This window comes from Rhinoderma darwinii, chromosome 2 (assembly GCF_050947455.1).
Source record: "Rhinoderma darwinii isolate aRhiDar2 chromosome 2, aRhiDar2.hap1, whole genome shotgun sequence".
NCBI lineage: Eukaryota > Metazoa > Chordata > Amphibia > Anura > Rhinodermatidae > Rhinoderma > Rhinoderma darwinii.
Genome location: NC_134688.1, coordinates 73,847,190 through 73,874,761, shown reverse-complemented (window position 1 = coordinate 73,874,761; position 27,572 = coordinate 73,847,190).

The following is a 27,572-nucleotide window of genomic DNA, read 5'->3' as shown; positions in this document are numbered from 1 at the left end:
CTGTAGGGAGTGCCGCACAGTCGCCTGGTAGGGAGTGCCACACAGCGCAAATACACCTGGTGGGGAGTGCCACCCAGCCCCCTGGTTGGTAGTGCCCCACAGCCCCCTGGTTGATAGTGCCCCACAGCCCACTGGTTGGTAGTGCCCCACAGCCCCCTGGTTGGTAGTGCCACACAGCCCATAACCCCCTGGTTGGTAGTGCCACACAGCCCCCAGCCCCCTGGTTGGTAGTGCCACACAGCCCACAGCCCCCTGGTTGGTAGTGCCACACAGCCCACAGCCCCCTGGTTGGTAGTGCCACACAGCCCACAGCCCCCTGGTTGGTAGTGCCACACAGCCCCCTGGTTGGTAGTGCCACACAGCCCCCTGGTAGGTAGTGCCACACTGCCCACAGCCCCCTTGTAGTGCAAGGACTACGAAATGACCCTGATAGCTAGATTAAATAAAAATTATATCTTAGTTTATTTCCACACATTTATTTGATAGCTGGGAAAGCTGGGTATTTTGTGTGCTCCTGCACAGTTGTCCTTTTTTGTAGGTAGTGCCTCACAGCCCACAGCCCTCTTGTAGATAGAACCCCCCCCAACCCCTTCCAGTATAGATAGCGCCACTGTAGCTCCCTGAAGGAGCGGAATCCCCATTTGGCCGGGGATTCCGCTCCTGGAGCGCTGCTTGATGTCTCTGTCCATATATATATTTACAAATATTGGGGTGTTTTTTTTCCTTTATCTATTGTAAAAAATTTAGAGTTTCAATTTCACGGCATAATTCCCATAAGTTCAGCAAAAACCGTGTAGGGTCAAAATGCTAACTATACCCCTAGAAAAATTCCTTGAGGGGTGTAGTTTCCAAAATAGGGTCACTTTTGGGGGGTTTCCACTGTTTTGGTCCCTCCAGGGCTTTGCAAACACGACATGGCACCGAAAACCAATGCAGCAAAATCTGCGCTCCAAAATCCAAATGGCCCTCGTTCCCTTCTGAGCCCTGCCGTGGGTCCAAACAGCAGTTTATTACCACATATGGGATATTGCTGTAATCGGGAGACATTGCTTTACAAATGTTGGGTTGCTTTTTCTCCTTTATCCCTTGTAAAATCTAAAACATCGTATGTTTTTTCAGAAAAAAAGTAGATTTTTCATTTTCACAGACCAGTTCCAATAAATTTAGCAAAAAACCTGTGGGCTAAAAATGCTAACTATACCTCTTGAAAAATTCCTTGAGGGGTGTAATTTACAAAATGGGGTCACTATTGGGGAGTTTCCACTGTTATGGTCCCTCCAGGGCTTTGCAAACACGACATGGCACCGAAAACCATTCCAGCAAAATCTGCGCTCCAAAATCACAATGGCCCTTGTTCCCTTCTGAGCCCTGCCGTGGGTCCAAACAGCAGTTTATTACCACATATGGGGTATTGCCGTAATCGGGAGACATTGCTTTACAAATGTTGGGGTGCTTTTTCTTCTTTTATTCCTTGTAAAATCTAAAACATCGTATGTTTTTTCAGAAAAAAAGTAGATTTTCATTTTCACAGACCAGTTCCAATAAATTTAGCAAAAAACCTGTGGGCTAAAAATGCTAACTATACCTCTTGAAAAATTCCTTGAGGGGTGTAGTTTCCAAAATGGGGTCACTTTTGGGGGGTTTCCACTGTTTTGGCACCACAAGACCTCTTCAAACCTGACATGGTGCCTAAAATATATTCTAATAAAATAGAGGCCCCAAAATCCACCAGGTGCTCCTTTGCTTCTGAGGCCGGTATTTCAGTCAGTGTGGTACTAGGGCCACATGTGGGATATTTCTAAAAATTGCAGAATCTGGGCAATAAATATTGAGTTGCATTTCTTGGGTAAAACCTTCTGTGTTACAGAAAAAACTGTATTACAAATGAATTTAGTAAAAAAAAAAATAGAAATTTGTAAATTTCACCTCTAAAAAAAAATCTGAATGTGGTTTTGAATACTTTGAGGGGTGCAGTTTTTAAAATGGGGTGTTTTATAGGGGGGTTTCTAATATATAAGGCCCTCAAAGCTACTTCAGAACTGAACTGGTCCCTGAAAAAATAGCCTTTTGAAATTTTCTTGAAAATGCGAGAAATTGCAGCTAAAGTTCTAAGCCTTGTGAGGTCATAGAAAAATAAAAGCACGTTCAAAAAATGATGCAAACATAAAGTACACATATGGGAAATGTTAACTAGTAAATATTTTGTGTGATATTACGATCTGTTTTACAAGCAGATACATTACAATTTAGAAAAATGCAGATTTTTGCAAATTTTCTCGAAATTTTGGTGTTTTTTACAAATAAATATTGAATTTAACGACAAAATTTTTTCAGTATCATAAAGTACAACATGTCACGAGAAAACAATCTCAGAATCGCTTGGATAGGCAAAAGCATTCCGGAGTTATTACCACATAAAGTGACACATGACAGATTTGCAAAAATCGGCTGTGCCACAAGGCCAAAACAGGCTGTGTCCTTAAGGGGTTAAGTGATCAGAGGTATATCCACACTTGTGGTAACTGTGCTGTTCTTATACATACTGATTAGTGAGATCACAGGACGTGTGCACTTTGCATTTTTGTTGTTATTTTCGTGTTGCATGTCTAAAGCCCATGGTTTTTTACTAATGCTCATATGTGCTCTTTGCACAGAGGGACATCTTGTTCATGCTTGGCATGACTCATTTTTTAAATAATTTTGTATTTTGAATAAAGGTTGTATTTTTCTAAAGAAACTACTGTGTGTTAATTGCACCCCATACTCTGTAGGGTTTCCAAGCTTAATGCTAGGGTCAATGCACCAAGATATACTTGGTTTATACATGTTTTTGTCTCTATATGGTTTAGGGTATGTGCACACGATGAGAGGCTTTTATGGCTGAAATGACAGACTGTTTTCAGGAGAAAACAGCTGTCTCGTTTCAGCCGTAATTCCTCCTCCTCCTCCTCCTCCTCCCGCTTCTCTGACAGCCGTTAATTTTGAGCTGTGCTTCATTGAGTTCAATGAAGAACGGCTCAAATTACGTCTGAAAGAAGTGCCCTGCACTTCTTTTGACGAGGCTGTATTTTTACGCGTCGTCGTTTGACAGCTGTCAAACGACGACGCGTAAATGACAAGTTGTCTGCACAGTACGTCGGCAAACCCATTCAAATGAATGGGCAGATGTTTGCCGACGTATTGTAGCCCTATTTTCAGACGTAAAACGAGGCATAAAACGCCTCGTTTACGTCTGAAAATAGGTCGTGTGAACCCAGCCTTACTGCTTGAAACTATACATATATGTTGACAAGACTTTCCCGAATGTACCAATAGGTGTTTGTACGTTTTCGAGCTCAGAATAGTCGCAATTTGCAGGAAAGAAATCTCAGCGTGCAAAAATGTTGTGACTTTTGCATTTTTGACGCCGACGGCAGTTTTTCAAAAGAAACCTCTCCCAAAAAAAACAGGGCTTAGACGGGAAAGGCGTGGCAACCCGCGGCTTAACAAACAGTATAATATATGCCAGAGGCCTTAATAAATTAGGCACATTTGACTAGTATTCTTTAGGGCTTATTCAGACGAACGTGATATACGTCCGTGCAACGCGCGTGATTTTCACGCGTCTCGAACGGACCTATATTAGTCTATGTGGCCGTGCAGACAGTCCGTGATTTTTACGCAGCGTGAAACTCACGATATGTCCGTTCTTTGTGCGTATTTCGCGCATCATGCACCCATTGAAGTCAATGGGTGCATGAAAATCACACGCAGCACACGGAAGCACTTCCGTGGGACGCACGTGATTCGCGCAACACCAGTGAAAAGTATGAATGAAAACAGAAAAGCACCACCTGCTTTTCTGTTTACAAACATACAAACGGAGTGTCATAATGATGGCGGTTGCGTGAAAAGCACGCAGCCGCGCACCATATGATCATGAGACACGGAGCTGTTAAGTGCCTTTTGCGCACGCAAAACGCCACGTTTTTTGGCGTGCGCAAAACGCACACGCTCGTGTGAATTCGGCCTTATATTAAGACCGGCGTATGAAATGCTAGTACTAATAAATCCCCCCCCCCCCCCCCATAGTCTCTATAAAATACAAATTGATGAATAAACTACAAAATGGATAAGAATATAAACATCTTAAGACTTTATTGCAAAGATGTGATAAAAAGCCGGGGTCAAAAGTGTGAGGTGCTTCAAACAGTGGGTAAGTGTTGACCTATTTAGCAATTTTAGTCAGCCAGTAAAGGATGTAAAAAGACACCTATGATAACAAAGGCATTGTTATCTCAATATAAGACTATCGTCTCAAACCTACACACGTACATCATACAAGAGCGCAGATTAAATATAATAGACTGTAATGGGGATAATCAGTGTATATTCAGTGAATAGTCACTGTGTCACAGACACCACACTCAGAAAGGTAACACAGAGCACAGTATGTGAGTGACTACAACAACATTAAGCTTATGCTGTGACCTAATTTGTGTCTTATTAATCTAAGTGCTCTATGAATATAGAATAGAAATTAACCAATTGCTGATACAATGAATCTTGGCTAAAGTATATTACAGCCAGCCACTGGATTATTACCACATTTGTCATGTTTAAAAAAAGATCTTAACCATTTCCTGGTAAGCAATCTCCATCTTGGTTCAATGCTTTAGAGTAGAGGCATTCAACCAGCCATATTGTGTGTTTGGTTGTTCTTTGGGTGTGGGGGTGCGGGGTTATGTGGGGGGGGGGGGATTGGTAAAAAAAAGCCTTGACTATGTACTGTTGTCAACCACAATAGGTCTTGTAACATTGATGTATACTTTGTCAGCCAGAGAGTCTTCTTACCGCCATTCCCCTGCTTTTCTTGGTCACTCCCCCGAGTTAGCTCTCACTACATGATTGGTTGAATCTTTATATGTAGATTGTGAAACATGTTTTAATATCCGTGACCAAAAATGTGTTTGTCCATCTGAGATATGTCATGCAGGCACTCTAAATGAAAAGCTTTTTTAGTTTGTTTTTGTTTTTTTTAGATGAAAGCACGGGACGCTGGGAAACATTAGTAAGGAAGGGAATATCTAAATTATACTTGTGTTTCAAAGGAGATCCATTGAGCTGTTTGTCTGTGACATAACTGTAATGTAACTTTTAAAGCAGTTGTCTCACAAAAACCACACTTTTTTTAACTGAAAGCCGACTTCTTTTACCCCCTGCTACAGTTGTTTTTGCACAGGGAAACTCCTTTTGGCCATGCTACATGGCCGTTGCAATAGTGAGTGGCTCTCCGTTCTTGCTGATAGAGGGGTTCCTGAATGAGGGATTCCCCTCCATGATGTCCATAGAGAATATGGACAGGGATTGTCTTCATAAGACAACCACTTTAAATGACTTGCATAATGAGAAAATAATATAAATTACAAATGGCGATGGCAGTACATACATTGTGATTAAAAAATCTTCCTTATAAGAGTTTTCCATCATAGCCATGTCTTCCAGTATAGAAAGGATGTGTATCATGGTTTAAGATTAAAGTCCCCATAACTACTGCATGGGCGATCAGTGGCGGATTAAGTAGACCATGGGCCCTGGGCTGTTACCCAAACTTGGGCCCCCTTTCGCACCACCGCCGTGCCGTGCCGTAACTATTTTTAACACTACCTTTTTGGGCAAGCATTAACAAATGGGTGTTACGATTCCCCTTGTCACAGGGCTGTGTCCCTTCATACTGACAGTATCACACTGTGCTGGGACACATCCTCCTGACTGCAGAAATCCATGTATTTTGTGAAATACATGGATTTCCTATAATAAACATGTCAGGAGAGGTGACAGATTCGCTATAAATCTAGTGACTCACAGGTGACGATGTCTCAGATTCTAGTAGTTTTTTTCCTCTTTTCTTCTCCATCCGGTCCAGAGCTCATGACGACACTCAGATGTCTTCGGCTCTTCACTTTTCCAACATTTCCACACCTATAAACGAAAATAAAGTTATCATGGTTACATACTGTGCCCCTAAATATAATAGCACCAAACACTGCACCCCTGAATATAATAATAAGACACACTGTAAAACTACACATACACACAGCCCCCTGTACATACTACCACACACAGCCCCTTGTACATAGTGCTACACACAGCCCCTGTAGATATTACACACACCCATATATAGCGCCACACACAGCCCCCTGTAGATATCACACATCCCCCCGTAGAGAGTGTTACACACAGCCCCCTATAGATAGTGCCATACAGCCCCCCTGTAGAGAGCGCCACACAGCCCTCCTCCTCTTGTAAATAGCGCCAAAAAGCCCCCCTATAAAGAGCGCCACACACATACCGCTGTGTATAGTGCCCCCCCTTGTATATAGTGCTAAACAGACCTCCCATTTGTACATAGTGTCACACAGCGCTCCCCCTTGTATATAGTGTCACACAGCGCTCCCCCTTTGTATATAGTGTCACACAGCGCTCCCTCTTTGTATATAGGGCCACACTGTGCTCCCCCTTGCATATAGGGCCACATAGCGCTCCCCCTTGTATATAGTGCACACATCGCTCCCCCCTTTATATATAGTGCCACACAGCACTCCCCCTTGTATATAGTGTCACAGAGCACTCCCCCCCTTTGTATACAGGCCCACACAGTGCTACCCTCCCCCTTGTATATAGGGCCACCCAGCACTCCCCCTTGTATATAGTGTAATGGAGCAATCCCCTCCCTCCTTGAATATATACACAGCGATAGTCCCCACCTAAAAAAATATATACAGTTTACTTACCTTACCCCATGTCGGCTGCTCCAGCTGGACGCGTGTGAATCCTCCGGGCTAGGTGCATGCGCAGACCGGCGTGATGCAGTACCTCATCACGCCGGCCTGCGCAGGGAGTCTTCCCAGCGCCTTATAGGCTGCAAGCCGAACGTGATCTGCAGCCTATAGTATTAATTTGTATCTAAGTCCTGAGGACTCAGATACAAATGAATGTGGCTGCTGCTAGCATCGGGGCCCCCACCGGTGCTAGCGACGCCACCGGGCATGAGGGGTCCCATGCAATCATGGGCCGCCCGAACCGCCCTAATGATAATCCGCCACTGTGGGTGATCTGAACCGGAGGTTTAGCTAGGTTCTCCTGCACCCGGGATTCAGATTGGCGCACCCCCCCCAACTTATTTCCCGACATCTCCTTCCCCCTCGCCATGTTTGCTTTCTCTACCAATCAATGAGATTTTTCTTTTTTTTCACAATTTTTTTTAATGTAACTCGAGCATAAAAGCATTTCTACATTTTACAAGCAATATAATTATATAAAGGAGTTACCATAACAATAAATTAAAAGAAAATAAATTAAAGAGGCAACACACAGCCCCCTGTAGACAGCGCCACACACAAACCTCTCTTGAATATAACGCCATACCCCCTGTAAATAGCTCCACACACAGCCCTCTTGTATATAGCACCACACACAGCCCCCTTGTAGATAGCGCCACACACAGCCCCCCTTGTAGATAGCGCCACACACAGCCCCACTTGTAGATAGCGCCACACACAGCCCCACTTGTAGATAGCGCCACACACAGCCCCCTTTGTAGATAGCGCCACACAGCCCCCCTATTGTAGATAGCACAATACACAGCCCCCCTGTTGTAAATAGCGCCACACACAGCCCTTCTCTTGAAGATAGCAGCACACACATCCTCCCTTGTAAATAGCGGCACACACAACCCCCTTTGTAGATAGTGCCACACACAGCCCCTCTCATAGATAGCGCCACACACAGCCCCCCTGTTGTAGATAGCACCTCACACAGCCCCCTGTTGTAAATAGCACCACACACAGCCCCGCTCTTGTAGATAGCGCCACACACAGCCCCCCTTGTAGATCGCGCCACACACAGCCCCACTTGTAGATAGCGGCACACACATCCTCCCTTGTAAATAGCGGCACACACACCCCCCTTTGTAGATAATGCCACACACAGCCCCTCTCTTATAGATAGCACCACACACAGCCCCCCTGTTGTAGATAGCACCACACACAGCCCCCTGTTGTAAATAGCACCACACACAGCCCCTCTCATGTAGATAGCGCCACACACATCCCCCCCTTGTAAATAGCACCACACACACCCCCCTGTAGATAGTGCCACACACAGCCCCTCTCTTGTAGACATGGCCAGCCTTAGGGGTGTGCGACCTGTGCCATTGCACAGGGCGCATCACTCCAGCAGGTGGAAGGGGACGCTGCACTGACTCCCTTCCCCTGCTTGTGTTTCAGAAGCGAGCGTCCGGGCCCAGCGACTCAGCAGCTGACTTTCCGCCCGGGCACTTCTTCTCTCGGTGGTGTCGCTATCGCTGTAGCAGCCATAGAGGCTGCTAGCAGCAACACCGGGCATGAGGGCGTCCAGGCCGCCCATCGAGACAGCCCCCTCCATGGCCGGCGGTGCCGCTAGCAGCTGCTGTGGCTGCTACAGCGGTAGCGATGCCACATTCAATAGTATCTGCGTCTTTAGTATGTGAATACAATTGAACACTAGGTATCTCCCTGCTCTGCTATCTACCAGCGCCACTGTAGCTCCCTGAAGGAGCGGAATCCCCCTGTGGCCAGGGATTCCGCTCAGGAGCGGAATCCTCGGCAACACGGGGATTCCGCTCCTTCAGGGTGCTACAGTGGCGCTATCTACAGGAAGGGGTGGGGGGATGCTATCTACACGGGGGCTTTGTGGCACTACCTACAAGGGGGCTCTGTGGCACTACCTACAAGGGTGCTATGTGGCACTACCTACAAGGGGGCTCTGTGGCACTATCTACAGGGGGGCTCTCTGGCACTACCTACAAGGGGGCTGTGTGGGATACCTACAAGGGGTTGTGTCGCACTACCTACAAGAGGGCTGTGTGGCACGACCAACAAGGGGGCTGTGTGGCACGACCAACAAGGGGGCTGTGTGGCACTACCTACAAGGGGGCTGTGTGGCACTACCTACAAGGGGGCTGTGTGGCACTACCTACAAGGGGGCTGTGTGGCACTACCTACAAGGGGGCTGTGTGGCACTACCTACAATGGGGGCTGTGTGGCACTACTTATAGGAGGCTGTGTGGCACTACCTACAAGTGTGCTGTGTGGCACTACCTACAAGTGGGCTGTGTGGCACTACCTACAAGTGGGCTGTGTGGCACTACCTACAAGGGGACTGTGTGGCATTACCTAAAAGGGGGCTGTGTGGCACTACCTACAAGAGGGCTGTGTGGCACTACCTACAAGGGGGCTGTGTGGCACTACCTACAGGGGGCATCTGTGAGTGGCGGGCTGATGGTCATTTTACTGTGAGTGGCGGGCTGATAAGTGGCGCAACTACTGCTGTAGCAGCCATAGCAGCTGCTACGGGTCCTGCAGAATGAGGGGGCCAGTGCTGCCAGCCGGCACTACATCCCCCATGCCCAGAGGCGCCGCTAGCAGCCGCTATGGCTGCTAGAGCAGTAGCTACCCCACATTCAATAGTGTCTGCGTCCTTCGGATGCAGATGCTATTGAACACTCTGCCATAGGCTACTGTAACAGTGGCGTAGCTCTAAGGGTCGCAATTGCTGACCGCGCTGGTCCCGCTTCCATCGCGCCTGTCTGCGCCGAGTCACTCACAGCACAGACCGTAGGAGAAGGATTCACCACCTGTCGTGGAAATGGGTATAGGTAAATAATAATGTTATTATTTTTCTATTAGGCACTATGGGACATTATACTGGGTAGGGAAGGGGAGCTGATATGGTGGCAGCTATAGGAGCATTTTACTATGTAGCGGGCATTATACTGTAAGGACGGCATACTGTGGGGGCATTATACTGTGGGGACAGCTATGGGGGGCATTATACTGTATGGGGGCATTATACTGTGGGGACAGCTATGGATGGCATTCTACTGTATGGGGGCATTATACTGTGGGAACAGCTATGGGGGGCATTATACGGTATGGGTCATTATACTGTGGGGACAGCTATGGATGGCATTATACTGTATGGGGGCAGCTATGGGGGCAGCTATGGGGGCATTATACTGTGGGACAGCAATGGGTGACATTATACAGTGGGGACAGCTATGGGGGCATTATACTGTGGGGGCATTATACTGTGGGGACAGCTATGGATGGCATTATACTGTATGGGGGGCATTATATTATGGGGGTAGCTATGAGGACATTATATGGTGGGGGCAGCTATGGGGGGCATTATATTGCAGGGGCAGCTATGGGGGGCATTATACTGTGTGGGGGCAGCTATGGGCAGCATTATACTGTGGGGGCAGCTATGGGGGCCATTATACTGTGGGTACAGATATGTGGGGCATTATATTGTGTGGGGAGCACTATGGGAGCATGATACTGTGTGGGCTGAACCGGGTGTGTATGGGCGGGGATTGGGGGGGATTGGGTGGGATTAGAGGCATGGCTTAAAATAAAAATGTTGCCGCTGCACGCCGCATCGATTGTCCATCTTTGCTATACTTTCAAGTATGGCACTGTCTACAGGGAGGGCTGTATAGCACTGTCTACAGTGAGGGCTGTATAGCACTGTCTACAGGGGGGCTGTTTAGCACTGTCTACAGGGAGGACTGCATAGCACTGTCTACAGGAGGGGCAGAATGGCACTGTCTACAGGTAGGGCTGTATAGCACTGTCTACAGGGAGGGCTGTATAGCACTGTCTACAGGGAGGGCTGTATTGCACTGTCTACAGGGAGGGCTGTATAGCACTGTCTACAGGGAGCGCTGTATAGCACGGTCTACAGGGAGGGCTGTATAGCACTGTCTACAGGGAGGGCTGTATAGCACTGTCTACAGGGAGGGCTGTATAGCACTGTCTACAAGGAGGGCTGTATAGCACGGTCTACAGGGAGGGCTGTATAGCACTGTCTACAGGGAGGGCTGTATAGCACTGTCTACAGGGGGGGGCTGTTTAGCACTGTCTACAGGGAGGACTGCATAGCACTGTCTACAGGAGGGGCAGAATGGCACTGTCTACAGGGAGGGCTGTATAGCACTGTCTACAGGGGGCGCTGTGTAGCGCTGTCTACAAGGGGGCTGTGTAGCACTGTCTACAGGGTGGGCTGTATAGCACTGTCTACAGGGAGCGCTGCATAGCACTGTCTACAGGGGGCGCTGTATAGCACCCTCTACAGGGGGCGCTGTATAGCACTGTCTACAGGGGGGGGGCTGTATAGCACTGTCTACAGGGGGTGCTGTATAGCACTGCATGTAGAGGCTGTATAGCACTGTATGGGGAGGCTGTATAGCACTGTCTACAGGAGGGGGCTGTATAGCACTGTCTACAGGGGGGCTGTATAGCACTGTCTAAAGGAGGGGGCTGTATGGCACTATTTACAGGGGGGCACTATCTACAAGGGCGGGCTGTATGTGGCACCCGGGGGAGGGGGCCCCAGTGAAAAGTTTGCTATGGGGCTCAATGTTTCCTATACAGTCAGGAGTGATGTTAATAGATCATGGGGGAAAAGGCAATATGCAATATCCTTTGTCAAACCCTGACAAATTTACAGATTACATGTTATATTATCACACAATGAAAAATACAATTTAAGCTGTAAATAAAGAAGGCTAGTATAATCTAATGATGTAGGTGATTGCTTTGCCAAATGGGTACATTTGATAATATTGATTTTTTTAAATTTAGTAGGAATGTAATCTGGGTCAACTACTTCTTACCTACGCAACATGTTTTATTGTCCTCTTTATATAACAGAAGTGGAGCAAAGTTCTATTTAGAGTATTCTTCATGAGAGCTCAATGTGATCATAAATAACAGTATACAAGGGAAGATGCTGCCAAGGAGTCTTATATGATATGAGGAAAATAGGAGCAGTAGTAATTTATCTAGCTCTGAAGCTCCAAAGGATGTTGAATTAGAAGTGCTTTCTGTAGAAGAAAAACTCCCAATTCCTCCCCATCCCTAACCTCAACATCAGTTGACATCAATAATTTATGGTAGAGCTGTTGTCCTTATGTTCCTATATTACATAACCTCTCATCTGAGATAGTCAGACAAAATGCTGAATTTATAACAATTGTATTTCTCTCCACCTGAAGCATCTTTATTGTGTTTTCCCCTGATACCTGTTAGTACAATCTTTATTCCTTCCCCTTCTTTTACCTTTCTAAATCCCTTCCCTTTCTCCCATCCCTTGGTTGAACTTGTTGGACATATGTCTTTTTTTCGACCCTACTATGTAACTATTTAACAATGTGAAATAGTACTGCTGTATACATCAGTAATAATAATCAGTATTGTAAACTGGCCATATACATGAGATACTGTAGCTTTTGGCCGAACAACTGTTATCATCCCTGACCATAAACATGCAAGCTCATCTCAGCCAAGAGTGCATCTTATTTCAGTAGGGGGAGAGGGATAAGCAGCTGCCAGACATCTCTGGTATCCCTTATCTCTCAGGTAAAATAAGTATTCCCATCTTGTAATGTTATTGCATATCACTAGGATATGCCATAACATTCTAATAAATGGGGGTCTGACCTAATGGACCCCTGCCAATTGTTAGAATAAATGGCCCACTTCTGGTTACCCGCTGTGTAAGGAACTCCAATACAGCTTTAAGTGAATGGGGTTCTGTAACTCCTTGCACAGCATGTGACCGGAAGCATCACAGCGCAGGGCTGCAGCTGTAGCCTTCATTCTGAAGGATTGGGGGGGGGGCGTGATATCCCATCTTTTTATATGGTGGGAAAACCCCTTTAAAACTCAAATTGTCCGACCCTCATTTCCTTTTTAGGTCTGTTAAATAAAGGTCTAATAAAGATTAGATTATTGGTGGATCGCTGTGTATGTAGATTTGCATAAAAAGAGGTTTTTAGGCAGTTTTTGAGGGCGGAATTAAACAGTCTAAAAAAATCTGCGACTTAGGCCTTGTGCATACTTCCGCCACAGTTTTCGCGGCCGTTTGTGACGGATCCGTGTGCCCGTTTTAGCGTCCGTGTGCACTCCCGTGTGCACTCCGTGTTTCCGTTTCCGTGCGCCGAGCATGGTACTGTCCAGGGTGCTGAAAGAGTTAATGGTCTGCACTGATCGGCGGTAACTCTTTCAGCACCCTGGACAGTACCATGCTCGGCGCACGGAAAATAAAATTTTAATGTAATAAAAAAATATTAAAAAAAAATTTCATACTTACTTTCCTCCTGTCCGGCCTCCAGCGATGACGTTTCATCCATGTCGCCGCTGCAGCCAATCACAGGCTGTAGTGGCGGTCATGCACGTCAGGATGACGTCCTAAGGCCGGCCTCCAGGGATGACGCTTCATCCCATGTGACCGCCTATGCAGCCAATCACAGGCTGCAGCAGCCTCTGCAGCTAATCACAGGCTGCAGCAGCCTCTGCATCCAATCACAGGCTGCCGTGTCAGAAAAGAAGGCCGGACTGGAGGAAGAAGAAGGACTCGTCACCAAGACAACGACCGGGTACGTATGAACTGATTTTTATTTTATTTTTAATCAGCAGCCTCTTTTCTCTATCAGTGATTGATAGAGACAAGGTGCTGCCGATTAGTGTAATATTTCTGTTCTGTTTTTCTGCCTGCCCGGCCGTTGCTAGGCAATGGCTCCGTCACACACGGACGGCACACGGATGGCACACGGATGCCTTCCGTGTGCCTTCAGTTTTTTTGATGACCCCATTGACTTGCATGGGCCTCACGGTCACGGAATCCCGGACCAAAGTAGGACATGCTCAACTTTGGATCGGAACGGAGCAACGGGACCGTCAAAAAAACTGAAGTGTGCATGGCCCCATTGAAATGAATGGGTCAGTGTGCTAAAAGTTAGAAAAACAGCTAGCACCCTGAAGGAAAAAACTGAAGTGGGCATGGGGCCTTAGGTCTCCAACACTACTCCCTTATCACATGTCTGTCTCCAATTTCTTAGGTCTTCAGCTTAAGGCCAAACTAACACTAACAAAAACTATAAAAGGACAAATTATACTTGGTAGCTCAAAAACCACAGATTTGTCAATCGCTTACTGCTGAATTGATCAGGTTTCTGTAAAAAATAAACATGTGGCAAAACAATTTAAAACTCATTATTTAGCCTCAATCTGTGACGTTTGTAAATTGATCTATTTTATTGATCTTTAAACAATATAATAAACTTAAGCCCACGTTTCCACCGCCACATAGTTATGATCTATTTCCCTTAGTAAGATATTAGCAATAAATCAAAACATGAGAATTTGTTTTAGTTTACAAGGGAAAAAATATATAAATACATATTTAAATGGGAAAACGAGAGTGCAATCTCTCTCCTGCCAGATTTCTGGTATTTCTGTATTTTCTCCAATGTTTTCAGCAAAAATGTTTTGACTTTTTATGGAATGTGTGAAATTTAACCAAACCTAGGACAAATATCTCTGCCAAATCTTCAAATATTTAGATATCTTCAGATATTGTTAAACTGCAACATACACAATAAGCAACTCAGATTATAATAAAAAACAAACAAACATTCTTAGATCTGGCAGTACATGGTCTGGAAATTTAGAAGGTCCGTTATCCTGGAAAAAGTTCCAAGGTCAATATAAATTTGGAATTGCTTAAAAATTGAATTTTAAGGCTATGTTCACACGGGGTATTTTGCCGAGTTTTTTGTCGCAAAAATCGGCAAAAACGGCCCGAGAACGCCTCCCATTGATTTCAATGGGAGGCGTCGGCGTCTTTTTCCCGCGAGCAGTAAAACTGCCTCGCGGGAAAAAGAAGCGACATGCCCTATCTTCGGGCGCTTCCGCCTCTGACCTCCCATTGACTTCAATGGGAGGCAGGAGAAAGCGTATTTCTCGCTGTTTTATGCCCGCGGCGCTCAATGGCCGCGGGCGAAAAACGGCGCGAAAATCGGCGTGCAGGGAGAGGAATATCTGCCTCAAAGTTCCAAACGGAATTTTGAGGCAGATATTCCTCCCCCAAAATACTCAGTGTGAACATAGCCTAAAGCTCCAGAAGCAGAGAGTCAATGCCTGGAGTGGAAAAAAATCAGGGGGCTGAGGGCACAACTCCTAGAAACAATCTGGAGACCCTAAAAATGTAGTACCTATCTGTCTGAGAGACACAGCTTGAAAAAAAATGTTTTATTCCATATATCTATTAGTTTGAGGCCTTAAATTTATCCAATTAACCACTTCCCGACCGCCCGCAGTAAATTCACGTCGGCGCTTGCTGGGCTCTGTGCAGCGCCAACGTGTATTCACAGTGTGTGTTAAAAGGGCGTTCCGGGTAACTCAGAGTATCGCTGACACCCAGATCGCGCTGTTAACCCTTGCCTCTGGCCCCGGAGACATGATCGGGACCTAATTGGTTCAGGTCCCGATCACGTGATCGCAGGGAAAGTTTGTTGCAGAACCAAACTGGAACGTTTGTTACTCTAACAAACTGGAAAGTTTGTTGCTACAACAAACTTTCCAGGGGACCGATTGCGGGTGCTGCAGTCGGTTGCATGGCAAAACCGGAGGCCATACAACAGCCTCCGGGTCTGCAATGCACGGCAGCCTATGAGGACCAGCTGGAGGCTGGTCCTCATAGGCTTCCTGTCAGTGTGGCTCTCAGCATCACACTGACAGTTTCTAACACATTACACTACCTAGGTAGTGTGATGTATTATAGCAGCTATCAGTGCTGCAGGTCTTCAAGTAAAACAAGTAAAAATTAAAAAAAAAAAAGTAATATAACTTGTTTTTACATTTTTATAAAACATTTTTAAGTTACAAAAACACTGCGTTTGTATGACCCAAACTATAAAACTATAATATTACTTTTCCCACATGGTGAACACCGCAAAAAAATTATTAAAAGACAATGCCAGAATCACTATTTTTTTGGTCATCACCCCTCCCAAAATATAGAATAAAAAATGATCAAAAAGTCGCATGTACCCCAAAGTAGTACCAATAAAAACTACAACCCGTCCCGCAAAAAACAAGCCCTTACACAGCTTTTTTGACCAAAAAATAAAAAAGTTATGGCTCTCAGAATATGGTGACACAAAAAATAATTAATTTGATCTAAAAGTGATTTTATTGCGCAAATGCCACAAAACATAAAAAAAACGATATACATCTGGTATCGCCGTAATCGTATTGAATAAAGTAAAATGTCATTTATAGCTCACGGTGAACACTGTAAAAAAAAATAAGAATGGGCACCATTTATCCGTGCGACATCGGCCACATATCCATGAATTATTATTTTTTTACCGAATTATTATACCCTCTTATTATGCCCAGATTACATATACCCTGATGTACTCCGCACAGTTTACATATGCCCTGATGTACTCCGCTGTAAAGGATCTGCCAGGCACAACTTCTGTGTATACGCCCATAGGTAATCAGTCTGCACCTGAGTCTATGTCTCTGAGACTGACTCCATCTTCCACCACTCAGGATGGCAGGCTTAGGAGTGGGAGAGCCTATCACAGCCTGGCCAGACGGAGCTAGCTCCCGCCCTCTGTCTATTTATACCTGCCTTTCCTGTTCCTCCTTTGCTTGTGATTCTTCTCGTGTGGTTTCCTGGCCCTGCTACAGCTCCTAACTATTTGACCCTGCTCCATACTGATCCTGGCTTACTGACTACTCTCCTGCTCTGCGTTTGGTACCTCGTACACTCCTGGTTTGACTCGGCTCGTTCACCACTCTTGTTGCTCACGGTGTTGCCGTGGGCAACTGCCCCATTTCCCTTAGCTTTGTGTACCCTTGTCTGTTTGTCTCGTGCACTTACTGAGCGTAGGGACCGTCGCCCAGTTGTACCCCGTCGCCTAGGGCGGGTCGTCGCAAGTAGGCAGGGACAGAGTGGCGGGTAGATTAGGGCTCACTTGTCTGTTTCCCTACCCCCATCATTACACCGCACAGCTTACATGTACCCTGATGTACTCCGCACAGTTTACATATACCCTGATGTACTCCGCACAGTTTACATATACCCTGATGTTCTCCGCACAGATTACATATACTCCCACATTATAAACTGAAATACCAGCAAAACCCCAAACAGAACTACTACCAAGCAAAATCTGTGTTCCAAAAGCCAAATGGCACTCCCTCCCTTCTGAGCCCAAACACCAGTTTACGCCCACATATATGACCTCTTATATCCGGGAGAACCCGCTCAACGTTGTATGAGGTATTTGTCTTCAGTGGCACAAACTGGGCACAACATATTGTGCATTAAAATGGCATATCAGTGGAAAATTGTAATTTTTACTTTGCACCATCCTCTGCGCATTAACCCCTTTGCGCACCACGACTTAATAGCATGTCTTGGTGCGGGGGGTTATATATGGAGCGGGCTCATGCGCTCTATATTCTGCAGGTGTTAGCTGTGTATTACAGCTGACACCCAGGACTAACAGACAGGAACAGCGATCAAAAAGTTGTATGTACCAAAAAATGTAGCCAATAAAAACTACAGCTCGTCCCGCAAAAAATAAGCCGTCACACCGCTCAATCGACCAAAAAAGAAAAAAAGGTGATGCCTCCCGGAATGTGGTGAAACAAAATGTTTTGTTTTTTTAACAAATAGTTTTTACTTTGTAAAAGTAGTAAAATATAAAAAAAATTGTATAAATTTGGTATCCCTTTAATCGTATTAAGTTTAAGTTGTTGTTTTTACCGCACGGTGAAAGCCGTAAAAACTAAATCCAAAAAACAATGGAGGAATCACCGCTTTTTCCAATTTCAGCCTGCAAAGAATTTTATTTTTAGTTTCCCAGTACATTAAATGGTGTCACTAGAAACTACAACTCACACTGCAAAAAATAAGCCCTCACACCACTCTACAGACAGAAAAATAAAAAAAGTTATGGCTCGTGGAAAGCGGGGAGGGAAAAACTAAAATGTAAAGGAAAAAATGAATCAGTCCTGAAAGGGTTAATTAATTTCTAATGAAAAGGCATGTATGACCACGTGGGGTATTGCCGTACTTGAGAGAAATTGCTTTACAAATGTTGAGGTCCTTTTTCTCCTTTATCCTTCGTGAAAATGAAAAAATTAAATATTTTTGTCGAAAAAATGTTGATATTCATTTTTCACAGCCTAATTGTAATAAATTCTGCAAAAGACCTGTGGGGTCTAAATGCTCACTGTACCCCTAGATAGATTCCTTAAGGGGTGTAGTTTCCCAAATGAGGTCAGTTTTGGGGCGTTTCCACTCTTTTGGTACTTCAGGGGCTTTGCAAATGCGACATGACACCCAAAAACTATTCCAGCTAAATTTGAGCTCCAAAAGCCAAATATTGTGTCTTCCCTTCTGAGTCCTGCTGTGGGTCAAAACAGCAGTTTATTACCACATATGGCGTATTGCTGCAATCAGGAGAAATTGCTTTACAAATTTGGGGATTCTTTTTCTCCTTTATTCATTGTAAAAATTAACCATTTCTATGTTTTTTCAGAAAAAGGTAGATTTTCATTTTCACGGTCTAATTCCATTAAATTCAGCAAAAAAAACAAACTGTGGGGTCAAAATGCTAACCATACCCCTAAATAAAATTCCATGAAGGGTGTAGTTTCCAAAATGGGGTCACTTTTGGGGGTTTTAAACTGTTTTGGTCCCTCCAGGGCATTGCAAACACGACATGGCACTGAAAGCCAATCCAGCAAAATCTCTACTCCAAATGGCGCTCCTTCCCTTCTGAGCTCTGCCGTAAGTCCAAACAGCAGTTTATTACCACATATGGGGTATTGCTGTAATTGGGAGAAATAGCTTTACAAGTTTTGGGGTGCTTTTTGTTCTTTATTCCTTGCAAAAAAATAAAAATTTAGATTTTTTCCGAAAAAAAATAGATTTTCACTTTCACAGAAAAACTCCAATAAATATAGCAAAAGACCTGTGGGTTCAAGATGCTCAGTATACCCCTAGATAAATTCCTTGAGGTGTGTAGTTTCCAAAACAGTGTCACTTTTGGAGGATTTCCACTGTTTTGTCCCCACAAGACCTCTTCAAACCTGACATGGTGCCCAAAATATATTCTTTTTTTTTTTTTTTGAAACATTCAATTTTTTATTGAAAATACATTTTCCATGAAAATGTACTGATACAATTGATACAATTGAGTAACGATTGATTCACAAGCAAAGGTTAGGCAAGCCTATACAGTTACAGCTTCATTGACATCAAAAAGAAGAAACATTGCATGTGGTGCAAGCAGTATCGTACATTTAGATGGACTGGAGCAAAAACAAAAAAGAACAAGAAAACCGAAATCTATAAACCCTGGTAATGTGAAATAAACCTGAGATGTCAGTTCCACTGACTTATAGAATTTTTAACATCTATAGGAGGTGTTAGTGTGAGTTTTATGCTATCAGATCTTGTGAGAAATGGTAGATTGGTTAAATTTGCTCTTAAGCCACACATCCCATCTTTTCTGAAACACGGCAGATTTTTGGACTGCGGATGCAGACATACATTCTAACTAGCAACTATGATTCATACTCCGAACAATATCTACTATCTTGATGCAGGACTTTTCCTTCCAAGTGGAGGCTATTGAACGCCTGGTGGAAATCAGTAAGTGTTGAAGAATGGTTTGAAAAGAGGCTGGAAATAGATTCAAACCTATGGATAGAAGCGCTAATTCCGGCTTCGGTGTGATATTTGAACCATAAAGCTCAGAGAGCAATTGGAATACTTTGAGCCACACTGTGTTGGCTTTTTTGCACTCCCACCACATATGAATAAAAGTACCTGTATGACTATCACATATCCAACAACTGGAGGACATAGTCGGGAAAATTTGTGACAATCTATTTGGAGTAAAGTGCCATCTATAAAATATTTTTCTTGCATTTTCTATATGGTTGGCACATCTAGAATGTGTCGTAGTAGCCATGAGCAGTGGCGTAACTACCGCGGTAGCAGCAGTAGCGGCTGCTACGGGGCCCGGGGCTTGAGGGGGCCCGTGCCGCCAGCCGACACGCCCTCCCAAATGCCCGGTGGCGCCGCTAGCAGCCGTTATGGCTGCTACAGGGGTAGCACCGCTACTGTGGGGCCCGCGCCACCGAGCCTTACACAGGCACTCTCATGCCTGTAGGTGTCGCTAGCACCGGAGGGGGCCCCGGTGCTAGCGGCAGCCAAATACATGTATTAGCACTGAATCGCCGGGCATGTTCCGTGCCTGACCATCCAGTGCCTTACAATGACACTGATTGGCTAGCGGCGCGATGACATCATCGCGCCGCTTCCATGCTTGGAAGGTGCTGATTGGCGGGGCAAGTCATTCTGCCCCGCCAATCAGCGTCATTGGAGGACGCTCGTTCAGCTCCTGCAGACATGCTCAGAAGAGAGCATGTCTGCATCGCCAGTGAACAGCGTGGGAACCGGAGAATGTGAGTATGTCAACTTTATATATTTTTTTCCTCATAAAAATGTGAATGGCATTATCTATAGTGGGGGGGTCTATCTACAGGGGGGGGGGGTCGTCTTTATGTGGGCTATTATATATAGGGGGGTCTATATGTGGGGCAGTAGCTACAGGGGGGTCTATATGTGGGGCAGTAGCTACAGGGGGGTCTATATGTGGGGGTGGGGGCCACTATATACAGGGGGGTCTATATGTGGGCCACTATATACAGGGGGGGGGTCTATATGTGGGGCACTAGCTACAGGGGAGGTCTGTATGTGGGGATGTGGGCCACTATCTACAGGGGGGTCTATATGTGGGGCAGTATATGTGAGACACTATACAGGGGTGGGCTATATGTAGAGCACTATCTATAGGGGAGCTATTTTTTAGGGTACTTTCTATAGGGGTGGGCTATGTGTGGGACACTATATACAGGGGTGGGTTACCTGTGGGGCACTAGCAACAGGGTGGCTATATGTAGTGCACAGTCTACAGGGGTGGGCTATATGTCGGACAATATCTACAGAGGTGGGCTATACGTGGAGCACTAACTATAGGGGAAGCTATATGTAGGGCAGCACGGTGGCTCAGTGGTTAGCACTATTGCCTTGCAGCTCTGGAGTCCATATGTGGGCACTATCTACAGGGGCTTCTATGTAGGTCACTATCTACAGGGGGCACTATCTACAGGGGGCATGGTGTGTGTGTGTGTGTGTGTGTGTGTGTGACAGTTATATTTAGAGGTGTTGAGAATTTTAACTTTGTTTACAGGTGCAGAAATGTTTTAAAAGTGAGAAGCTGAAGACATCTGAGCGGGAAAACTCCAGAAATGGGTCATGCCCGGGAGAAATCCATCATAGATGTCTGAATCGGAGTGAGAAGAAAAGAACTAGAATCTGAGACGTCACCGGTGAGTCACTTAATGTAAATGTTTATTCTGCCTCTAATCAGTATTGTAGTCACTGTATGATCTGCAGCGAGATGATGGTGGTATGATTTTTTTTTTGTGAAACCGCATCTCCCAGCATATCCTTATCATTGTTTCGGACATGCTGGGAGCTGTAGTTTTACGCCGTACAAACCTATGCGCAGTGGCGTAACTACCGCTATAGCAGCCGTAGCGACTTCTACGGGGCCTGCAGCATGAGGGGGCCCGTGCCACCCGCCGGCACGGCCCCTCCCATGGCCGCAGGCTCCGCTAGCAGCCGCTATGGCTGCTACAGCGCGACGCCACTGAAGGGGTTGTTCCTACAAAAGACATGCATCCCCTAACCACAGGATAGGGATACATGTGGGATCGCTGGGACGCCAAGCGATGAGGAGAACGGGGGACCAAAAGTCCCCCCTAAGTTCTCCATGGCAAACCTCGGACTTCCGTAGTCTGTCTGCAGCTCCATGGAAATGACTTGCGCACCGGTCGTGCTTGTGCGCATGCGTGACCAGCGCTCCTTTCATTTTTATTGAACTGCGCAGACGCCAGAAGTCCGAGGTTAGTCATGGAGAACTTCGGGGAACTTTCGGTCTCCTTATCGCTGCCAGCGATCACACATGTATCCCCTATCCTGTGGATAGGGGATGCATGTCTTTTGTAGGACAAACTATAGGCCGCTTTTTTTTTTTGGGGGGGGGGCTGTATGGCGTAATCTACAGAGGGGGCTGTATGGCGTTATTTACAGGGGGCTGTGTATGGTGCTATCTATAGGGGGGCGCTGTGTGGTGGAATCTATAGGGAGGCACTATCTACAAGGGGGGGGGGGTTGTGTGATACCCAGCAGAGGGGGGGGGGGCCCCAGTCAAAAGTTTGCTATGGGGCCCAGTCTTTCCTAGTTACGCCCCTGGCCATGAGGGCGGAGGCCCACTGGTCGTTAGTAAAAGATAGAGCTAAATCCGCTTCCCACAGCGTTTTAATATGACATAATTGATCCGAAATAGGAGTATTCAAAATTTTATAACACTTAGAGAGACCTTTATCAGATCTATTTGAATAAGTAATCCATCTCTCTAGTGGGGATGGGGAATGAAGGTCTCCCGGAGGAGGGGGGATTTTTTGTAATGCATGTCTGACCTGAAGGTATTTGTAAAAGTCCTCGATGGGAATATTGTATATATTTTGCAATTCTGATAATAGAATGAAATCACCATTATGCCACAATTTGTGTAGTTTATGCAACTGTTTTTCCTTCTAGCTAGTAAGATCGAGATTAGGAATTGCGATTTCCAACACTTCCAAAGAGCTTTTATAAATATTCATTTGAATTAGGTTCTTCTGGTGGGTTATAATAGGCCATAAGGATAATATGGCTTTTATAGTGGACAACGGAGATCTAGGTACATATTGTAAATGCGAGACAGCGAGTAGAAATTTTTTAAGGTGGGGAGTTTTCAAAGAATGCATTTCTATTTGAACCCATCGTTTGGACTTGTCATTAGACCACAGTAAACGTAATTGGTCCAAGATAGCTGCTCTGTAGTATTGCAGTATGGAGGGACATCCTGAACCTCCCATTTTCGGGTGTAAATACAATATGTCTGCTTTGATTCTAGCTTTCTTATTGTTCCAAAGAAATCTGAGTATCAAATTTTGGAGTTGTTTTAGGTACGATATGGGAATAAAGATTGGCATATTACGAAATATATATAAGATTTTTGGAAGGATTATCATTTTTACTGCCGCAATTTTGCCCAACCACGATATACCTTGTGTTCGGAGGTTGGCTATGTCTAGCTTGATTGTGTTCAGTGAAGGGGAAAAGTTAGAGTTAAACAATTTTGATGGAGGGAATGCGAGTTTAATTCCTAAGTAAGTAATTTCTGATTTAACCCATTTGAATTGGAATCTTTCTTCTAGAAGCTTTTTTGTTCTTTGGGGTATCCCTAGATTAAGAATTTGGCTTTTGGATGTGTTTATCTTGTAGTATGATACACTACTAAATTGTTTTATCATTGAGGTAACTGTCTGTAGTGAGGAAGAAGTCCTTTATACCCTCCAAGAAGTCATTTATACCCTCTATGGAGGGTTGGGGAGTGTTAAGGTCGTCCTGTAAATTGTACAAAGAAGAATAGTAGTTGGCAAATTTGTTGGCGATATCGAGGGGGTTGAGGAGTTTGTTTTTGTTTTTGTCATATAGGTAAGGGATTCTAGACTTGGCGGCCTTAAATATATTCTAATAAAAAGAAGGCCCCAAAATCCTCTAGGTGCTCCTTTGCTTCTGAGGCCTGTGTTTGTGTATTAGGACACTAGAGCCACATGTGGGATATTTCTAAAAGTTCTGTTTCTCTGGTAAAACTTTCTGTGTTACAGAAAAAAATGTATTACAAATGAATTTCAGCAAAAAAAAAATTTAATTTGTACATTTTCCCTCTACTTTGCTTTAATTTCTGTGAAACGCCTAAAGGGTTAAGAAACTTTGTGAAGGCTGTTTTGAATACTTTGAGATGTGCAGTTTTTAAAATGGGGTGATTTATGTGGTATATCTAGTACATAAAGCCCCCAAAGCCACTTCAGAACTGAACTTGTCCTTGAAAAATAGCCTTTTGAAATTTTCTTGAAAATGTGAGAAATTGCTTCTAAAGTTCTAAGCCTTGTAACGTCCTAGAAAAATAAAATAATGTTCAAGAAACTCTGCAAATATAAAGTAGACATATGGAATATGTGAAATAGTAACTATTTTGTGTGGTATTACTATCTGTTTTACATGCAGATACATTTAAAATGAGAAAAATCATAATTTTTGCACATTTTCATTACATTTAGGTGTTTTTTACAAATAAGCAATGAATTTATTGACCAAATTTTTCCACTAACATAAGTACAATATGTCACGAGAAAGTGATCTCAGAATCACTTGGATAGGCAAAAGCATTCCAGAGTTATTACCACATAAATAGACACGTCAGATTTGAAAAAATGGGGCTGTTCCTGAAGGCCAAAATGAGCTTGGTCCTGAAAGGGTTAATCCTTTCTGCAGCTTTCTTATGCAGTCTATTAGGCCACACAGGAAGCCTCCTCAGTTCTGTCCAGCAGACAGTGTGGCTGTTCTCCAAACTTATAGTATTTTTCGGACTATAAGGCCTCATTTACACGAGCGTGTGCGTTTTGCGCGCGCAAAAAACGCTGCGTTTTGCGCGCGCAAAAGGCACTTGGCAGCTCCGTGTGTCATCCGTGTATGATGCGCGGCTGCGTGATTTTCACGCAGCCGCCATCATAGAGATGAGGCTAGTCGACGCCCGTCACTGTCCAAGGTGCTGAAAGAGCTAACTGATCGGCAGTAACTCTTTCAGCACCCTCGACAGTGAATGCCGAACACAATATACACCAACCTGTGAATAAAAAAAGACTTTCATACTTACCAAGAACTTCCTGCTTCTCCCAGTCCGGGCTCCCGGCCGTTGCCTTGGTGACGCGTCCCTCTCGTCATCCGGCCCCACCTCCCAGGATGACGCCGCAGTCCATGAGACCGCTGCAGCCTGTGATTGGCTGCAGCCTGTGCTTGGCCTGTGATTGGCTGCAGCTGTCACTTGGACTAAACTGTCATCCCGGGAGGTCGGACCGGAGTTATCAGTAAGTCAGAACGTCTTTTTTTTTTACAGGTTCATGGATTTTCGGAGCGGAAGTCACTGTCCATGGTGCTGAACCAGTTTAACGCTTTCAGCACCGTGGACAGTGACTGTCTCCTGACGTCGCGTACCCGAACATTTTTTACCGGTTTCGGTCAAAACGAGTTTGGCCGAACCCGGTGAAGTTCGGTGCGCTCATCTCGAATTTGACACTCCGTTTGGATGTTTGTAAACAGAAAAGCACGTGGTGCTTTTCTGTTTACATTCAGGAGTTTGACAGCTCTTGCGCGAATCACGAATGTAATATACGCGCGTGCGACGCGCGTGGTTTGCACGCATGTCGTAATATACGCGCGTGCGACGCGCGTGGTTTGCACGCATGTCGTACGCACCTATATTAGTCAATGGGGCAGTTTAGACGATGCGTGAATTGCGCTCAGCGCGTGTGCGCAGAAAAAAACTCACGACATGTTCTATAATCGTGCGTTTTTCGCGCACTCACGCACCCATTGAAGTCAATGGGTGCGTGAAAACCACGCATGCCGCACGGAAGCACTTCCGTGCGAACTGCGTGATTCGCGCAAGAGCTGTCAAACTCCTGAATGTAAACAGAAAAGCACCACGTGCTTTTCTGTTTACAAACATCCAAACGGAGTGTCAAATTCGAGATGAGCACACCGAACTTCACCGGGTTCGGCCAAACTCGTTTTGACCGAAACCGGTAAAAAATGTTCGGGTACGCGACGTCAGGAGACAGTCACTGTCCACGGTGCTGAAAGCGTTAAACTGGTTCAGCACCATGGACAGTGACTTCCGCTCCGAAAATCCATGAACCTGTAAAAAAAAAAAGACGTTCTGACTTACCGATAACTCCGGTCCGATCTCCCGGGATGACAGTTTAGTCCAAGTGACAGCTGCAGCCAATCACAGGCCAAGCACAGGCTGCAGCCAATCACAGGCTGCAGCGGTCTCATGGACTGCGGCGTCATCCTGGGAGGTGGGGCCGGATGACAAGAGAGGGACGCGTCACCAAGGCAACGGCCGGGAGCCCGGACTGGGGGAAGCAGGAAGTTCTTGGTAAGTATGAAAGTCTTTTTTTATTCATAGGTTGGTGTATATTGTGTTCGGCATTCACTGTCGAGGGTGCTGAAAGAGTTACTGCCGATCAGTTAGCTCTTTCAGCACCTTGGACAGTGACGGGCGTCGACTAGCCTCATCTCTATGATGGCGGCTGCGTGAAAATCACGCAGCCGCGCATCATACACGGATGACACACGGAGCTGCCAAGTGCCTTTTGCGCGCGCAAAACGCAGCGTTTTTTGCGCGCGCAAAACGCACACGCTCGTGTAAATGAGGCCTAAGACACACCTGACGATAAGACGCACCCAGGTTTTAGACAACAAAAAATAGGAAAAAAAATATTTAATATTTTACTACTTTTACAAAGAAAAAAGTATTTGTTAAAAAATAATTTGTTTTGTTTCACCACATTCTGAGAGCCATGACTTTTTTTTGTATTTTTTCATCGATTGAGCGGTGTGAGGGCTTTTTTTTTCCAGGACGAGCTGTAGTTTTCACTGGCACCATTTTTTGGTACATAAGATTTTTTTAGCACTTTTTATTTCATTTTTTTAAGTGCAAAGGTGACCAAAAAACGATTCTGATGTTTTACATTTTCTTTACGCCGTTCACCATGCGAGATAAATAATGGTATATTGTAGTAGATCAGACTTTTACGGACGCAGTGATACCAATTTTTTTTATTTTTTACATTGTGCTTGGGGAAAAATGAGTAAAGCTATTTTTTTAACTTTTAATATTGTTTTTATTTTTTTTACTTTTGCACTCCTGAAAATTTATCTAACTTTCTTTTTTTACACATTTTATTACTTCCCCTAGGGGACTTGAACCGGCAGCCACTTGGTTACAAGTCGAGTTACTAAAACAGCGTTGTGGCAGCATAGCATGTGAGCTACTCTGTTTCCATAACTACTATTCAGTTCTATGGGAGTAATGGAAACCGCGCAGCTCAGCGAGTTACGCTGTTTCTTTTCAACAAATTTTATTGAGATTTTACAACAAGGTAAGGAAATGTATTGCATGAACACAAAAAAAAGAAGTATATAATATACAATATACAACAACTAATACAGCAATGAACTAGACAATATGTCAAACAGTCATGGCAGTAGTGGTGAAAGCACGTAAAAAAAAGGGAAAAAAAAAACAAGATTAGGAAGTGGAAAGAGGGAGTGGAGAAAGGGGAACGGAAAAATGAGTAAAGGTAAAGGAGGGGTCGGTCAGAGATCTAGAAAAATAAAAGTCGTTAGAAAATTATTAAAAAGCAGTGATCATTGCAGCAGGTAAGTGAGAGTAGGCATAGTTGATCCAGGGCAGCCAAAGCGACTCGAATCTGGCAATCCTATCTAGTAAAATACTTGTAAGTTTCATTCACAAATTTTTGGTCCATTCTGGTTTTGACACCTGCGAAAATGAGATTGCTTTTTCCATGAGTGGGCAATAGTCATTTTAGCGGGCAAAAGAATGTAAGAGAACAACTGAAATTGTGCATGCGTTAGTTCAGGGGGTTTGAGATGGAGGAGAGCTAACTTGGTGTCTTTATGTAAAATTA